Raw genomic sequence first — 5,609 nt, 5'->3', positions numbered from 1 at the left:
AAGCAAACACAATTGCTGGGATTTTTACTAGAATTGAGTTTACTGTACAGATCCATTTGAGTAAAATTTAAATTTTTACCAAATTGTGTCTTCCAGCATAGACACATGTGATGTCTCCTATTGATTTGTGTCTCAAGTAATGATTTCTAAATCTCATTGTAGAGGTCTTTCAGGTCTGTTAGATATATTCCTAGGCTTCTGATGGTTATTGATGCTATTAAAACTATCATCTTTTCAAATGTAATTTTCTAGTTCTTTAATATTTGTGCTATAATGTAATTTATTTTTTGCATATAGGCATTTTAAAGCAAATATTATATCTAATTTTGAATTCAGCTTCCAGCGTGGTGGAATGAGGAGGTGGACAGTTGTAAAAGTGGACAAAATTGTAAAATACAACCAATTCAGCGCTCAGGGATTCAAAGGTAGATAAGAAGAAGCATTTATTCATGGAAATGAGTAAATTTCAAGTAAGAACAGCATAGCCCATGGCATTTTTGCCCAGAGCTTCCTCCCACTTCCCCCGACTTAATCTGCATGGTAGTAGAACCATGAGGTAGGGGACAGGCTGTGAATACAAGCTTTGCTATCAAAGGGGCACACTTGATTTGGATTTTATCATTTGAAGTGGCATCATCCATGGTAAGGGAGCACAAGAAGGCCAGTGGTTTCTTTCCTGAGATCATGGGTCTGCTTGATGCAAATAAGAAACCTGTGCACTAGCAAAGGAAAACAAGGAGGTGAGGTAGTCACACATCTCAGGTTGACTAGAGGCTGTGTATCTGTGCTACATGAACTGTGTGCATGGGCCAACCATCTGCACATCCCAGACAGCATGAGCCTATATTGTCCAGAGGCGATGCAGAGAGCCCATGTGAACCAGAAAGCAGACTTAGAAATGGCCTGAAGTTTGAACATGCTGCCAGTCCCATACACAGATCTTTCAGCAGATGGTGGAAGCCTTAACTGGCTTGTAGTATTTGAGCCCAATCTTTGGCTGAAAAATAAGCCATGTAAACATAAACTTGACCTTTAAAGAGTCAGGCTTAAAAGTCAAAACAAGAAAAGAGAAAAAGAAAACTAAGTAGAGGCATTCGTGGCAGCTTGTTGCTCAAGAAACACATTTCACAGATTTACTCCTGCTGTAAGAGCTATACAGAATCCACGGAGTAGCTTTGGAGAGTTCTAAAAAGTAATCATACCAGACAGACTGAGGAAGAAGACCAAAATGTAAAGCATCATTGACCTGATGGGGAGATGCTATTATTTTTCTCTAGTATTTCTGGCTAGTGCAGGGCTGGGCACTGGGTAGCATACAGAGAGGGCTCGGGGAGAAGTCTCCAGTTCTGGCTCGGAGAGTGAGAGGGAGCGCTCATCATACCCGAGAGAGTGAGGAGCCTCCTCTCCTTCTTCTCCGATTTTCCTTCTGCCACCTCACCCCTCAGGCTGTCCTGTAGTAACAGCAGCAGGAACCCCAAGGAGCCCAAACTCTAAAAGAGGAACATCTTTTGCTCCCATTGTGGGATCCGTGTTCTAAGGATGGTGGGGTGAGCCCCCACTGCTTTTGTTTTCTCTCTCGCTCGCTCTCTCTTTTCCCACTGATTGTCTTGCATTGTTATCCTTGTAATGATAGCCTTCATTATTATAATGTCTAATTTTCCCTCTTTTGGTAAAAGAGCACAAAAAAATATATCATATATATCATATGATTCTATTATACAAAATTCAAAACAGACAAGTGTTTAGGGAAACATTTTGGGGTGATAAAAACTATAAAGAAAAGCATGGAACTAATTACCATGCAAATCAAGGTAGAGCTTAATAGGAAGGGACAGGGTCATCATTGGCCATCATGTAATGAGCTCAATCCTGAAAATGGGTGAGTAGCTCCAGGGGCATAAACTGTATATATGACAAAGCCCCAAATCTGGAAGCACAGATAATGTTCGTCTTCTAAGCTTCATGTCTCAATAGTACAGTGGAAACCTGACACTGAATACACAATTGTAGAGAGAATAAAATTCCTTCCTCTACATTGCACATATTTGTATTAATGGTTTTTTTTTAATTCATATCAAGTAATTTATCCTGATCCTATGATACTGTTGGAATTTAAAATGCCATCCGTGTTCTAGTCTCTATGTGCAACTATTGGCTTTGTAAATATTGACCCCCCATCATTTATATAGATACCTTCATAGATACATAGGTAGATAGATACACACACACATACTCAGTTTATAAGACATTCTCAGTGAGGCTTCCCATTTTGAGTCACTGTGCCCTAACTTCTCAGCATATATGAGTTACTTTGCTGTCAGCAGCAGTTCTTAGCCTTGTTCCTCAGTTTCACCTCTTGGGGAGTCACTGAGCATCCTTCCTGAGGCTTTGGGTATCCTCGTTGTCTATCACTACCTCCTCCAGATTCTTTAGTGCTAGAATCTTGTATCTTCTAGGTATGAAATTTTAAAAGAAATCTATTAATAGCTAGCACTTGTCAAGTGCTTACTATAAATTTTATATGCATCATCTTATGTAATGCTTAAAATAAAACAAATGAGGTCATTATTTCACAGATTGAAGAGCTGAGATTCAGAGAAGTAGAATAACTTGGCCAAAGTCAGCCAGATGATGCAACATACTTGGATTTTAAATCTGTTTGAATTACCCATTTATTCATTCATTCATCTACTTAGTATCTATTATTGACTACCTTTATGTCAAGTGTTTGTGATCCACTGGCAATGGGAGACAGCCAGAGTCCCTTACCTCATGGAGTTGGCAACTATATGAAAACTAATGTATAAAGAAGCAACGCCCAGATAAGTGCATAATTACAAGTTTCATCAATATGCTACAGAAATTCTACAGTGAATGAAAATCATCTGTAGTGTAGACTGCTAATTGACTTGTACAGAGACTGACATGTCTAGAATAACCCTTTGCATTGCACACTATAGCCCTTCATATTGGCAGTGGTGCAGCACCTGTTGAGATGGGACAAGCATTCTGAAAATTAGCTTCAGAATGAGGATTCCACCAGAGCTCTGCCTCAAAGGATGAGGTATTAATTAGCACTCAGTAACATCAGTCAGAACTTCAGTCATCCACAGACGTAACACTGGTCCTCAGTGTAATGAACAGGCTGGAAGGGGACTTCAGAAGCCAACTTCTGAAAGGCTGTTCATAAAAAATTGATTTAATTGATTTTTCATGTTTATGTTCTAAGACAGTTGTTTCCAGCTTTTTCCAATAAGCGCATCCCTTTTAATTTTATACACACCCACACATAATAAAAATGTATTTCTGATAATTTTGGATTCAGAAAAATCCAAGTCTAAACGCTTTTATGGTGTCAGAAACAATAAAATAAGCTTGAGTTTTATTAATTAGTAAAGCATCTTGATATATTTAAAAACTAATAGTTTGTTTTTCTGGTCTCCAAGTACTGTTGTAATAACAATAACTACTGTTGTAATAACTGAAATGTGGGTTCAAAATGTTTTGGCTACATTACTTGCTAGTTGTGTGACCTGAGGGAGATCACTTAACTTCTCTATGTGTCTCAGTATCAAAACAATGGTAATACTGAAAACCGTAATGAAGCACATACCTCAGAGAATTTATTTAAAGGCTTCATGGTGTGTGTGTGTGTGTGTGTGTGTGTGTGTGTGTGTGTGTACATGCATGTGCGGTATGCCTGCATGTGTTAAACTTTTAAATGAAATAAGTTATACACACAGAGAAGTCCAACCATTATTTTATTCAGTTTGATGAAATTTTACAGACTGAACCTACTTATATAACTGGTATCTGTATCAAGGAAGCAAACCTCTTCAGCACTCAATAAAGCACCCTCTTGGCCCCTTTCTGTCACTGTCACTTCCCAAGGTATCCCCTGCCCTGACTTATAATAGCAGAGATTAGTTTTGTCTGTGTTTGTACTTTGAGAAAACAGTACCACATATGTATCTGGCCTTGTTCCTTCCACATGAAGCTTACAAGGTTCATCTGTAATTTTAAGTGCATTATAGATTGGATATTCTCATTGCTATATAGTATTCCATTTTATGAACCTTGTGGAGCTTTTAGTGGAATAAAATGATGTAAATTGCCTAAAGAGCTTATAAGAATGCCTGGCTAAAAATGCTCACTACATTTTACTGGTAGTAACCTGCTGATAGGAGCTTTTCAATACATCAGCCGTGGGCACATGAAGGCATGATATCATTATTATCCATGCTCTGCAAAGGTAAAGATGACACGTGGAAAGCATGGTGTCACTGTTAAGGGGCACATACCAGATCTCCCTAAGCTTTAATCTCTCTAAGCTTCAGTAACCATATCTTTAAAGTGAGGACAAGAACAACACTTCCCTCAGGGAGTTGTGTCAATTAAAGCACGTAATATATGCAAAATGCTTGGCACTTTCCTTAAATTGTAATTGTACTTCTATGTGTTTGTATTATATATGTTATGTAATATATATATTTTATATTATATAAATATGAAAATAGTTAAATCAAATACATTACATAAATTTTATTGTATGAACAAAATGTTTATAAATTAAGTATATTATTATACATATAAATATATATTATGTGGGTTACATTAATATTAGTATAGTTAGTATAATAAAAACATTAATATATCAGGATGCACGCATGCCCTTTGACCACAACTTGTGTCTAACTCTTTACTTCCCCTGGCCTGTGTAGATGTGCACTACATGAGACTGCATGTAGTATTATGTTCCTCAGTGTTGGTGGAGGACTATCTAGAAAAAGCACTGCAAGGCCATGTGAGGGGTACGTTGGGTCACTCCCTGTTGACTACTGTGAGAATAGAGAGAAACTAAGTACAAAGGCTGCAGCCCATCTGCTCACTGGAGCATGCCCTGGGCACCCACTACCACATTTAGTGTTTTTGGTTAGGTCTGCATCCTTAGAAGCTACTCCCCAGATGCTGTACCTCAGTTACTACTAAGGTTCTGGGATGGATTTGCAGTTGGAGACCTTAGTCCAACTAGAGCCAGGCCTTCCTGGTCCACCTGCCAGAGATGCTAAAAGAAAGAGGAAATGTTTGATCCCTCCTGAGACTGGAGAGATGCCTGCAATTTTGTGATGGCCAAGAAGAAAGTGGTTGGAGGACTGGATGAATGTATGATGATAATAAGTGTGGTCTTAAACAGGGAAAATGTCCGTCTCTCTAGACACTGCCTATGGGGCCAAGGGCCATCCAGGCATCATTGCTCCCAAGGCCCCTTCATCTTTAAAGTAGGGATGCTAAAGGCTGAAGTGAGGATTTGGTGGCACAGTTGGATCCTGCCTCTTCGGCAAGATTCCTAAAGGTATTCCCAGAAGAGGCCTTTAGGGAAAAAGAGAGTTACTGACTTTGGAAGAGCATTTTCTGTGAGTTTTCATGGATGAGTCTGCCTTTGACGTTCACTTCTTTGTTGTGTGAAAGCTTTCTTCAGTATACTTGAAACTGTCAAGTCAGTCACTTTTGTTGTGACTGGTATGTTTTGGGGGAGGAAGGTGTTGCAGGGTATTAGGTGTTCGAATTTCCAGATTTTAGCTTGAGTTTAAGATTAAATATAAGACTAA

The sequence above is a fragment of the Camelus ferus genome, chromosome 4 (assembly GCF_009834535.1).
Source record: "Camelus ferus isolate YT-003-E chromosome 4, BCGSAC_Cfer_1.0, whole genome shotgun sequence".
Taxonomy (NCBI): Eukaryota; Metazoa; Chordata; class Mammalia; order Artiodactyla; family Camelidae; genus Camelus; species Camelus ferus.
This window is presented reverse-complemented; position numbering follows the sequence as displayed.